Raw genomic sequence first — 13,956 nt, 5'->3', positions numbered from 1 at the left:
ACCAATATGTGAAAAGACAAGTGTGTGTATACATGTGCGCACACACACAGCAAGAACAAGGGTGTTTTAGGGTCAGAAGACAAGAACCAGTGCTTAATTAGGTTGAAGGAAAACTATCAGAGCTTTTAAAGGCTTGATTGCGCTACTTCTCTAATCAGCAACCCTTCTCTAATCTTCTGATCTATTTACCAGAAGATTTTGATAAATAGGTAGTTGCTGGGAACTATTGATAATTCAGGAGGCTGGAATTACTTGAATGGAGGGAGAAGGGTAGGCTGAGAGATGGGGCATAGTAGTTCACGAGTTCTAGTTTAGGTCTGTCATTGGTCAAGATTCTGTAAGCAGTAAAGTCAGCATGTTGAACCAGGTGATTACCATGGTTCTTTCCAGCTTGAGAATTCTCTGATCTATTTTCAGTAGCAACATGGGGTTTGTCCAGACCCCCTTCCTAGATCCTCTCATTAATAACAGATTATTTTTTTCTAGTGTATTCTAAACCTGACATATGATTAGATTCATCTGAGGAGTTTTACAACTATAGGTCCTGAGGCACTACTCTCAATATACTGAATCAAAATCTGCAGGGATGGATAAGTTATTTGGCCAGCTTTTGAGAATTATTACTTTGTTCTTCCTAATATGTCACAGTGGGTCTAGAAAAACATCTGCATAGTAATAATTGTTTAAATAAACACAGAACATTCTAGGGGAGTTAGGAATTACATAATTTGGTTGATAACTTCATGTGCACTGTCACTCAGTTGGCTCTCCTCCAGGTAAACTAGAACTTGTTTCTCCCTTTTCTGTGCTTCATAGTTTCTCTCCAGGTCATTATCATCGTCCATAGGCATCTGTTTTAGTTACCATAGTTTCTCAGCTTGGCATATAATAAGTGCTCAATAAACATTTGTTTAATGAATACATGCACTGTTTTTTGTTTTTTGTTTTGCTTGTTTTGTTTGCTTGTTTGTTGGTATTATTACCACCATCTAGTCCATAAATTTCCATCCTTGATGGGTAGACAGTAGCAGTATCTGCATAACTGGTTTCCCTGCTTTTAGTCTTACTCAGTTCCTCTTTTATCCTGTATATTATTCCAGGATATATTTCTTTAAAAATACCTGAATTGCTTTTGTTGTTTGGGAAGGAACCTTAATAGAGTCTTTACCCTCCGTAGCTTACAATCCAACTTTTCAGTCTAACTTTACAAATCCTCTTGAAACTTGGACCCAACCTACTTTTCTATTATTTTTCTTCTGGAATAATCTTTTTCTCTTGCCAAATATATTTGATTTTTTATGAATTTCATGAAAGTCTTTACTTCTATGTTTTTGCTTATGTCTCTTTTTTTTTCATGGAATAAATGATAATTAATAATGGAATTCTAGCCACTTCTGCCTACTGAAATTCTGGTCCAAGTCCTGTCCTCCTTTAATAACTGGCTGAAATGCTACCCAGATCAGAACAAATTTCTTCTTTTTACTTTGTGCATATAATGGTCATTCAATAAATTCTTATTGAATTCAACTCTCTATACCTTTGCCATTTTGAGATTGGTGTGTATGGTTATTTTATAATATTTGTGTTGGCTCATGGAGCCATGAGTATTTTGATTTTTCATCCTTATCACAGTGCCTAGAAACAGTACTTTTACTCAGTTAACATTACTAACTTAAACATCTACAAAAGATGATTGTAATTTTAATTTTGACAGAGAAAACCATATAATGTTATTTCCTTCAATTTTAAGTTTTATGGTCTTTTCAAGATAAGTTTGAATCTGTTATTTAAGTGCTTCAAGCAATACTTTAGTCTAAACAATGCTTCGCTATTAAGAGTAAGCTTGTTTCTTGGGATGTAATGAAAAGAGAGGATATCTGAAATATTACTAATAATATCACTGTACTTCTTCAATATTGTAAAGATCTGAAGATACTATATAAGTAAGTGAGGGAGATTGTGGGGAAATAATATTTTAGAAACAGCCCCCAGTCTCAACCAACCATTCCAAAGAGGTGAGTGAGGAAGTGCCCACAAGAGGGCGTGCCCATCTAGAGAAAATTTGACCATGTCTCTTTCCTGTTATGCAGGTAAAAATGTCTGTTTTACAAATGCACTTCTAGATCATGTCTTTTTTTTACCCCCTTAAGAAAAAGAATGGACTCTCACCACCATAAGAATTTCTATCCATTTTCTAGCACTTGTTTATTTTGGTTGTGTTATTTTTCCAAGGGCAGGTGACAGAATGGAAATGGGGATTGCCTTGCAAGCTAAATTTATGAAGCTGTTATTGTGCTTGTGTGTGTGTGTGTGTGTGTGTGTGTGTGTGTGTGTTGAGCATTTTCATTTTTCAAGCATTGCCATCTCTTCTGTGGTCATTTTGGGTCATTTGCTCAAGGGATAGACAGTGCTTTGTTTTCATTGCTGCATAGATTTGTGTAGCCCGAGGTTACGTGGAACTCACCAGCAAGTCACCTTGAGGAGTACACAGGCTTTGAGTGATGCTCCCCAAGAGCCCTCTTTTATGCCGGCTTTTATATAGGTTTAGGGAGTAAATGGAGCATATAGCACCTAGGCCCTGACCACTATATTTAGTTGAGGGGAATGAAACAAAAGAGAAATCACACTATGTATTATGTGCTGGAAGAATGAAGCCATCGGTGAGAGCTATGGGAATTAGTAGGATGGAGAAATCACTCTAAACTCTCTTAAGTTTCTCATGGTAGGTTTTATGGAAGAGGTAGAATTTAAACTGGGTCTTGGATAAAGGGTAGGACTCAGGTATCTAGGTGGAGAGAAAGAGAAAGCCTTAGGTTTAGAAGCCTGTAAGTAGATATGCTTTGTTGCACTACAGAGTTTCTGCAGGACCGTGGTTTAAAATGCAAGTGATTCTGGGGTCCAGCCAGGTGGCCTAAATGTGTGAGACAATCTAGAGAGGTGGAGCAGTTGGTGATACATGTTCCATTTTAAGGTATTCAAAACGCAAAATGTCTAACACCAAAATTACACTTTGCTGTTGAAAGCAAACTCTGGTTTTGGCAGTTTTTAATCCCTGGTGAGGGCATGACAGTTGATCAGATTCAACTGTGCACAAAATTTAGCATAGTAAAATAGGCCATAGAGGAATTAAGTCCATAGCCAGAGTTCTCCCTGAACATTTGTCTACTTTTTTGTTTTTTTGACATTTATCTACTTTTATTTGTACTTTTAATTGTCCTTAAGAGCCAATGAGAATATTTTGAAATATGTATGAATGGGGCCCATCCTGGTGACTATTTGTCATTAAACACAGGCTTTTGAATGTTGAGAGTCTGAAGATATCCTTGAGATTGAATGGCATTAGAATTTCTAAGATATAGTATTATCATAATTAGTTTAGATGGATTTTATATCCTAGAATATCCTTAGCTCCTCTCCTACTCTTTGTGATTCTTTGATTTCTTCCTACCTTCCAATAAAATTTTAAGCTATTGAGGAATAAAAGGAGAAAAAGTATGTGGGCACTTTTTCTTTCCTTTTTGTTTTTTTAATATCTTTATGTCTTAATATATTATCTTTAGTAGTTGTGGATTTATGATTTTTAATAATTATATTTTTGTGGGTATACTCATACAGTTATATGGTCAAATAGATGTTGCTATACTTTTAAAGTCTCATATCAAATAAAGTAACTTATTACTTTGTTATTAAAGTCAGTGTCAAATATTCAATCTGGAGAGGGTTGAATTTAAATCCAGGTTAAATGACCCATCCCAATTGTCATGGTGTTTCATTGGCAGGAATAGACTCCAGATTGTCCAAGTTACCTTCTAGTCCTTTATCTGTTATTCCCCACTGCTTTAAGACTCAGTTCAAAGGCCAGTGGAGCTCTGGTATTTAAAAGAAAAAGTGTAATTTTATCCAGAGAAGGTAAATGTATGCCCTGAAATGAAAGAAAGACCAGAGGTCCAGACCATGGCCAGGTGTTCCTGGAAAGAGCCAAATTGGACAACTAAATTGAAAAAGGTTGCCTGCTCTTATTAAAGAGACTTTGTTGCTGTCTATTTAATTAGCAAGGTCTTAGTTCGTTTACTTGGGTGTTTTTTAATCTGCTCAGGTAATGAAGTTCATAGCCTATTAGTGAGTATGCTGGTAGCATGTTGCACTATCTCTGTCACTGAAGTACTATGATATACGTGCCTATATGAAGTAAAACTGCTAAATAGTCTTGATTCCCTCCTCCCTTGAACATGTTTCTCAGACAGTGTTGACTGAGTTTAGTCTCCAGTGGAAAAACAAAGTTAAAGTTAAAGTATATTATATGTATTACTTACATAGAGTTTTTAGGAAAGCAATTTGGAGTTAAAGAAAGTGAACAGGTTAGTTAAAAATGAGAAGAATGTGATCTGGTGCCAAATGACCCCAGAGGATGGGAGGGCAGTAAAGAAGTGTTATCAAAAGAAAAACATTGGATGGGAGAATGTGATCAATATCAAGACATATAATTTCTTTATAGATTAGGTGAGGCTTAATGTTTGATGGTAAGAGTAAGTTTGTTTTGAACAGTAGTCCAGAGGGTATGCAAAACCACTTGAAATAAAAAGCATTCCTATATTGTAAAAAATGAGTCTGGACTTCAGTGTGGTTATTATGAGGACCAGCCAAAGATTTCATACTTTTGGGAAAGGACCTATTCAGGAGTGATGTGCAAAAAGCATTGCATTTAAGGAAGATCTAAATATGAAATAATCAGAGAGAAATATGTGAGGTAATAGGAAAACTGCTTTAGATAGGCTGAGTTTGGATCATGCAAATATATTGAGCAAGATGCAGTTTCAGAGGGCACAGAGTTTGATTTATTGATGAAGGTCAATTAAAAAATATTTAGTTACAGTACTTTTGTTAGTTGCTGCTTACAGGTGGATGAGGAACGAGACAAGACACAAAAGATCCTAGGACAAGCCAACATATAGAGTCTTCCCATAGAGGGGAGAGCCACCTGTTTTAGGTTGGACCTTTAGATGCAGGGGCATCCTACGTGGTTGGGTAGAGATTAAGGAAGTCCTTTCTGGAGTTATTTGAGACCTCAATGGCAATATTTTGGTGTGGGATGGGGAAAGGGGGCAAAGGAGTGGGGACCCACTTTTGTACTGGATGAAGTGTGAGTTCGGAGGGATGCCAGTATCTGCTATTACTCCAGAGAGCCAAGGTTCTCTTTAGGGGAGAAGGTAGGAGGGCTGGATCTTTGCTGAGATTTAGGTGATATACAGAGAAAATTATTGCCTATAAGACTTAATTTGTTCATTCATTCAATAAGTAGTTTTTTCACAGAACTGACTTGCCTTTTTTTTTTTTAATCTATGTATTTAATGTTTGTCTTTCACTGATTTTTCTCTATTTTCTCCTTTCTCTTTGTGTTTATATTGTCCTCTAACTTCTTTAGTTGGACACTTAGGCCCTTTTTTGTTCTTTTCTAATACCAACATTTGGGGTATAAATTTTTCTCTACCACTTTTTCTGTATGCCACAAATTTTGAAATGTAATATTTTTATTATTCATTATTAAATATTTTTGTTTCTATTTAGATTCTTATTTGAGTCGTAAGTTATTTCAAACTGTTTTTTTTTAATTTCCAAATTTTATTTAATTTTATTGACTCCTAATTGTATCATATTCAGAGAGCATGTTCTATTTGATACCATTTCTTGAAATTTGTTGTAATTTAGCTTATGGTTTAGTGTATGATCAGTTTTTACACATATTTATATGTGTTTGAAAATAATGTTTCCCCTCTAATTGTTGCTCCCCTCTAATTGTTCACTTTGCAATCACACTTTCTAAATTGAAAAAAAAAATTTTAATAGTTTATTTTTTGAGAGAGAGAGAAAGAGGGAGAGAGTGAGCGAGCAGGAGAGGGGCAGAGAGAGAGGGAGAGAGAGGAATCCCAAACAGGCGCCATACTGTCAGCGCAGAGCCTGATGCAGAGCTCAAACTCACTACCTGTGAGATCATGTCCTGAGCTGAAATCAAGAGTTGGACTTAACCGACTGAGCCACCCAGGTGTACCTGCAATCACACTTTTTGATGTATAATTTGGGCCTCCTGTTTCTTACTTGTAATTGAGAGAAATGTGTTGAAATATCTCATCATGAGGTATGGTTTATTGCTTTCTCCTTGTTGGTGTGCTTTTGCTTTACATACATTTGAGGCTATTCTTTTTAGGTACATACAAATTTAGAATTATTGTATCTCTAATTATATCTGGTGCAGTTAAACTTTCAGCATTTGTGATGTAGAGACTCTGTCACTATTAATACCTTTTGTCGTAAAACTTACTTTGCTTATGTTTGATTGGTACTTGTTTGGTATATCACTTTCTTCCCCATTTACTCTCAACTTTTCCATATCCTTATGCTTTAGGCACATCCCTTATAAATAACATGTAGCCATATTTTAAAACCCAACCTGACATTCTAATAGCATGTTATTATTATTTTTAAAGATAATATTAGTTTTGATTTACATCAGTTTTGCCATTTCATTTGCTTACGTATTCCTTCTTTCATGTCTGACTGTCCTACTTGGATTATTGTCTTAAGTCTGTTTGGGCTGCTCTAACAATATACTATAGACTGGGTGGCTTATAAACAACAGAAATTTGCTTCTGACAATTCTGGAGGCTGGGAAGTCCAACATGAAGCCCCAGGCAGATTTGGTGTCTGTTGAGGGCCTGCTTCTAGATGGCCATCTTTGTGCTGTAACCTCATATGGCCCAAGGGGCAGGGGAGCTTCAAGGGCCTCTCTAGAAGGGCATTAATTCCATTCATGAGGGCTCTGCTGTGTTTCAATGCCCCACCTCCTAATAGCATCACCTTGGCAGCTAGGATTTCAACATGTGAATTTTGGAAGGACACAGACCTTCAGATCACAGCAATTATTTTCATTCTCTTGAAGTATATAATTCACTTGTTTATTCATGCATCTATTCAACAAATAGTTATTGAATACCTAAGAGATGTCAAGTACTTTTCTCAGTGCTTAGCAAATTTTAGTGAATAAACTATACAAAGATTACTGCCTTTGTGGAGCTTCCAATCTTGTGGGTGAGATTGGCAATTTAAATAATGCAAAAATAAATTGTACAGTTTAGACAATGTTGAAATATTATGGAAAAAAAATAAAGTTGAGCCAAGAAAGGGAGATTAGGTGTGCTCGTGAGTCAGTGGTAGAGAGGATATAGTATTAATCATGCTCCATGGAGGGCAGCTTGTAGTATTAAAAAGAATGGTCCTTCAGGCTTTCATTAAGTGCAGATCTCTTGGTGGTAACCTCATTTTATTTATTCATTTACAAATGCCTTTATTTTATTTTTGTTCCTAAAAGGTAATCTTGTTGGGCACCTACTTCTAGGTTTATAGTTCCTTTTCTCTGTGTACCTTGAAGATGTACCACTGTCTTCTGGCTTTCATTGGGGTTCGGGAAATTCATTCTGTTGTAGGTGATCTTTTCTATCTGGCTCCTTTCCTTTTGTGCCTTCTGGGGGATCTGGATTCTTATATTTCAGCAGTTGTGGGAAATTTTAGCTTTCTTTCTTTCATTATTTTGTCTGCTCCTTCCAGTTGGACATTTGCTAGACTCTCTCATCCATATATATATATTTTTTTTACCACCTCTTTGATGTTTTCTATCACCTTCTCCCCCTACTTAAAATACTTACTACTTAAAATTGATTGTAATCAAATGTGTATTAAATGTTATATAAACATAAATATAAATGTGTTATAATATTAGGAAAAAATTAGAAAATTTGTTCATGACTTGGTTTTTGAATTCTTGATTGTGTACTTTTAGATAAATACATCTGCTATTGATTTTTTTAAAGGTAAAACTAATGTACAGTGCAATGCACACATCTTAATTCATCTTTGATGAATTTTGACATTTATAAACCCATGTAACACATACCACTATCAAAATATAAAACATCATTACTCCAGAAAATTTTCTCATGCTCCTTCATAGTCAACCTTGCCTCCTAAAACAACACTTTTCTGATTCTTTTTCACCATAGAGGAGTTTTACCTTTTCTGAACCTTCATATAAATGGGATCATATGTTATGTACTCTGTTGTGTCCAGCTTCTTTGATTCAGCATATGTCTAAAAGGTTATCCATACTGTTGTGTGTATCACTAGTTCCTTTTCATTGCTGGGCATTCCTTCCCTACTGCCTGTATCACAATGTGTGTACCCATTACCCTCTTGATAGGTAGGCATTGTGTTGTTTCCAGGTTTGGCTATTGCAGTTAAAAGTGCTATGAACATTTTGACAAGTCTTTTGTCATATATATTTTGATTTCTCTTGGGTAAGTACATAGAGGTTTAAATTCTGGGCGTATATTTAATTTAGGATTAAAAATTTTTGATTTAAAATTTAAAAATTGTGATTAATATTTATTCCAGAAAAATAAGAAGCCAAATTGGATATATTCATCATCATATTTTTAAACTGATATTTGAAGTCATTGAGATGGATTCTCTAAGCATGTTGATCAGATGAATGCAATTTAATGATCTAGCTAATATTATCTAAGGGCTTTGTCAGAATTATCATTCTTAAATTCCTCAATTTTTATTTCAACTTCAGTATATCTTACGTTTACTTTCCTTAACCAGTGGTTCATTAAAAGTATAAAATAATTTTAATTATGTAGCATATGAATATGAATAAAAATGATTTAAAGCTGTGTGGAACTCCCCTTGTGGTTTTTACTCTTCAGCTGTGTAATAAGTTAAGTCATGAGTATGTTCATCTGGGCTTTTCCATCACTTATACATGATCACTCAACATGCACACCGAGGCTCTCAAACTGTTCCATTTTGAACCAAACAAAAAACAAAAAAACCCAAAAACAAATAAACAAAAACAACAAAAAAACCCCACACCTTACTATAGTTAATTGAAATGTTATTTTAAAAACCAAGATTAGAATCATTGCTTTTTTTTTTACCTTGAATGTTGCGAGCCTTAGAACACTGTGTAAGTATTCTGCCATTTGGAAAGCATTGCCCTTTGTGGTCTTTGAGAGTTTGGAACTTTAGGTAATCCTCTGGAACTTTGTTATGGTATGAATTTATAATTAAAGCTGTAATGTAGAATATTAAAACCCCTTAAGAGCATGATTAACCCATGCCTTTTTTTCCCAGTTCTATAATATTTTTTTTATTTTTTAATTTTTTTAATATAATTTATTGTCAAATTGGTTTCCATACAACACCCAGTGCTCATCCCTGCAGGTGCCCTCCTCAATGACCATCACCCACTTTCCCCTCTCTCCCACCCTCCATCAACCCTCACTTTGTTCTCAGTATTTAAGAGTCTCTTATGGTTTGCCTCCCTACCTCTCTGTAACTTTGTTTTCCCCTTCTCCTCCCCCATGGTCTTCTGTTAAGTTTCTCAAGATCCACATATGAGTGAAAACATATGGTATCTGTCTTTCTCTGACTGACTTATTTCACTTAGCATAATACTCTCCAGTTCCATCCACATAGCTGCAAATGGCAGGCTTTCATTCTTTCTCATTGCCAAGTAGTATTCTATTGTATCTATAAACCACATCTTCTTTACCTATTCATCAGTTGATGGGCATTTAGGCTCTTTCCATAATTTGGCTATTGTTGAAAGTGCTGCTATAAACATTGGGGTATATGTGTCTCCATGCATCAGCACTCTGTATCCCTTGTAAATACCTAGCAGTGCTATCACTGGGTCATAGGGTAGTTCTATTTTTAATTTTTTGAGGAAACTTCACACTTTTCCAGAGCGGCTGCACCGGTTTGCATTCCCACCAACAGTGCAAGAGGGTTCCCGTTTCTCCACATCCTCACCAGCATCTATAGTCTCCTGATTTGCTCATTTTAGCCACTCTGACCAGCATGAGGTGGTATCTCAGTGTGGTTTTGATTCGTATTTCCCTGATGATGAGTGACGTTGAGCATCTTTTCATGTGTCTGTTGGCCATCTGGATGTCTTCTTTGGAAAAGTGTCTATTCATGTCTTCTGACCATTTCTTCACTGGATTATTTGTTTTTTTGGGTGTGGAGTTTGGTCAGTTCTTTATAGATTTTGGATACTAGCCCTTTATCCGATATGTCATTTGCAAATATCTTCTATTCTGTCGGTTGCCTTTTAGTTTTATTGGTCGTTTCCTTTGCAGTGCAGAAGCTTTTTATCTTGATGAGGTCCAAATAGTTCATTTTTGCTTTTAATTCCCTTGCTTCTAGAGATGTGTCGAGTAAGAAATTGCTGCAGCTGTGGTCAGAGAGGTTTTTTCCTGCTTTCTCCTCTAGGGTTTTGATGATTTCCCGTCTCACATTCAGGTCCTTCATCCATTTTGAGTTTATTTTTGTGAATGGTGTTAAGAAAGTGGTCTAGTTTCATTCTTCTGCCTGTTGCTGTCCAGTTCTCCCAGCACTATTTGTTAAAGAGACTGTCTTTTTTCCATTCGATACTCTTTCCTGCTTTGTCAAAGATTAGTTGGCCATAAATTTGTGCGTCCTTTTCTGGGTTTTCTATTCTATTCCATTGGTGTATGTGTCTGTTTTTGTGCCAATACCATACTGTCTTGATGATTACAACTTTGTAGTAGAGACTAAAGTCTGGGATTGTGATGCTTCTGGCTTTGGTTTTCTTCTTCAATATTACTTTGGCTATTTGAGGTCTTTTGTGGTTCCATACAGATTTTAGGATTGTTTGTTCTAGCTTTGAGAAGAATGCTGGTGCAATTTTGATTGGGATTGTATTGAATGTGTAGATTGCTTTGGGTAGTTTAACATTTTAACAATATTTATTCTTCCAATCCATGAGCATAACCCATGCTTTTTTAACTTTATTTTTATTTTGAGCTAAAAATATTTTTGTTAAGTTTTTTTTATTTTTGTTGAGTGATTTAGAAAATAAATAACAATTATTATTTACTTTTTTTCCTTTGTTGTAGATATGTTTGGCACTAATTTATGTGGTGCTTCATAGATATTTAATGCATATTTGTTAAAGACAATAAAGAATTATTTAAGAATAGACACTTTTTTTCTTTTAAGATTTTATTTAAATTCAAGTTAGCTAACATATTGGTGTAGTATTAGTTTCGGGAGTAGAATTTAGTGATTCATCGCTTACATATAACACCCAGTGCTCTTCCCAAGAAGTGTCCTCCTTAATGCCCATCACTCATTTAGCCCATCCCCCACCCACCTCCCTCCATCAACTTTTAGTTTGTTCTCTATAGTTAAGAGTCTCTTATTGTTTGCCTCTCTCTCTGTTTTTCTTTTCCTTTGTTTTATTTTCTTTCTTAAAGTTATTTACTCATTTTTTAAATTTATTTTGAGACAGAGAGAGAGCAGGAGAGGAGCAGAGAGACAGGGAGAGAGAGAATCCCAAGCAGACTCCATGTTGTCAGTGCAGATCCTGATGCAGGACTCAGTCTCATGAACCCGTGAGATCATGACCTGAGCTGAAATCAAGAGTCAGATGCTTAACCAACTGAGCCACCCAGGCACTCCTGTCTGTTTTTATCATATTTATTTTTCCTTCCTTTCCCCTATGTTCATCTGTTTTATTTCTTAAATTACACATATGAGTGAAATCATGTGGTATGTATCCTTTCCTGACTGACTTTCTTTGCCTAGCATAATACTCTCTAGTTCCATCAATGTCATTGGAATGGCAAGATTTCATTCTTCTTGATTGCTGAGTAATATTCCATTTTATATAGATACCACATCTTCTTTATCCATTCATCAGTCAGTGGACATTTGGGTTCTTTCCATAACTTGTCTGTTATTGATAGTGCTGTATAAACATTGGGGTGCATATGCCCCTTCAAATCAGCATTTTTGTACCCTTTGGATAAATACCTTGTAGTGCAATTGCTGGGTCATAGGGTGGTTCTATTTTTAACTTTTTGAGGAACCTCCATACTGTTTTCCAGAGTGGCTGTACCAGTTTGCATTCCCACTAGCAGTGTCAGAGGGTTCCCTTTTCTCCCCATCCTCGCCAACATCTGTTGTTTCCTGATTTGTTAATTTTAGCCATTCTGACAGGTGTGAGATGATATCTTATTGTGGTTTTGATTTGAATTTCCATGATGATGAGTGATTTTTAATGTGTCTGTTAGTCATTTATATGTCTTTAACAATAGACATCTTGACTGTAGTTCACAGAAACATCACTTATAGTATTGGGCATCAGAAGGGTGAAGAGAGAAGAAAACGGTCATTGGGTGTTCTTATATCCACATTTTCCTTGGTTTCAGCCAAGCCAGACACATGAGAGTAGGTAATTCTAGCTAAATCCTACTTTGTTTACACATACCTGATATACTCTAAACCTACAGTGGCCCACTGTGGGGCTGGTTTGTGGAAGATAGACATGGAGCCAGATCTAGGTCTCTTGTAGCCAGAGCTATCATTCCATGGTTAGGATACTAAAAGATCGCAAAGCTTTATGCTGCTGTTGCTGTATTGTCATGGAGGGCATCAGTCATCTGCTTTGCTCAAGTGGAAACTCATGTCAGTTATAATACAGCTCATAAACCTAACAAAAGTGTATTATGAAGGTTTGGTATCTTCTCAAAAAATATATTTCTGTCTTTATTATTGTATTAGGATAGTTCCACCATATACCAATTTCAGGATGCACTTATATATTTGAGATATTATTCTTTCATTGTAGCTCTTTGATATTTGAGTAATTCTGTGTAGAAGAAATACCAGGTTAATGAGATAAGTAACTGATAGATGGTGTCTCTTGGCAGATTTCTGAGTTAGAATGCAGGTTAGAGGCATAATTTTCTGGTGGGAAGTACGTAAACTTTGTTTTAAGAGATTTCTTCCTTTTAAAGTAGTTCACGTGTTACCTAATTTAATTTTTACACAATTGTGTAATAGCAATCTCCAATTTGGAGCAGAGAATAATAAAAACTTTTGACATTAAGCCCACCAATGATTACTAGTTTCTTGGTTACTTGAAGAAAATTTTATTTCAGTGTTTTCCATAACACATGAAATCTCTGTGCCAACTTTAGATACATGTGTTTATTATAAGGAGAACTATGGTCTGTACAGTTGCTTTTTAGTCACAATTTTATCAAAAAAATAATGCAAATAGCATGTTTCAGTCAAGGACAATAAATGCATGTGTACCTATGTGGTGCATATACTTTCAAGTATTTATGGAGTGTAAGAGCATAATAGTAGCTCTATATAGTAACAGTCATTGTGTGTTTTTTAACCTTTCTAAGATTTCATTTCTGTACAAATGAGTTCTGTGAAATTATTATGGCCAAAATACCAGTGTTTGTCTTTCACTCAATTTATCTACACTTCATAAAAATGCTTAAATATTACTTCATCATCCTTAAATTTGCCTTTCAGAATGTGAAATATATGAACTAATTCTTGAATATTTATGAAGTAATTCTGATTTTTGCAGGTGTTACAAGCCCTTAGGAATATTTAGCTTAATTTGGAACAGGATTCTTTATTTTTTGCTTGATTTTTCATTTTTGAAAACTAAGTTACAGTAAATCCATCTATGTATAATAATTTTGTATTTTTCTATAGTAGTTTGGTTAGACATGAGTCCTCATAGTTTATGATATCATGATTGAAATGCTAAGAGAGTTGTCTTGTAAGTAATGTATATCATTATGTATACATTATGTATCCCCTTAGTAAAATTCTGTTTTACAGAATGCATGGATCAAAAGTCACAGTTAATGAACTAATACCCTTTCTTGACTTTATTGTTGTTAAGGAAGTGTTTTACAGTTTATATTTATTCATATGAGAGTTATCTATTTCTAAAAAAAACAGTATGAGATCAATAGTTTAAAATACTCTATGTTCTTTGTGGTATGATCATGGTGATATGCTACCAACTGATAGTTGAACCAGATAGAACTTAAATCTTTTATG

The 13,956-nt window shown here is 35.2% G+C and overlaps 1 protein-coding gene across 12 annotated transcripts in view; it reads left to right on the top strand.

Moving 5' to 3' along the window:
- The window catches only part of TASP1 (taspase 1), a 342,726-nt gene that overhangs the window by 95,237 nt on the left and 233,533 nt on the right, over positions 1-13,956 (top strand). The window lies entirely within an intron of this gene.

Source organism: Panthera tigris, chromosome A3 (assembly GCF_018350195.1).
Source record: "Panthera tigris isolate Pti1 chromosome A3, P.tigris_Pti1_mat1.1, whole genome shotgun sequence".
NCBI lineage: Eukaryota > Metazoa > Chordata > Mammalia > Carnivora > Felidae > Panthera > Panthera tigris.
Note: the sequence above shows the minus strand (reverse complement) of the source record. Positions and strands in the feature narration are given on the sequence as shown.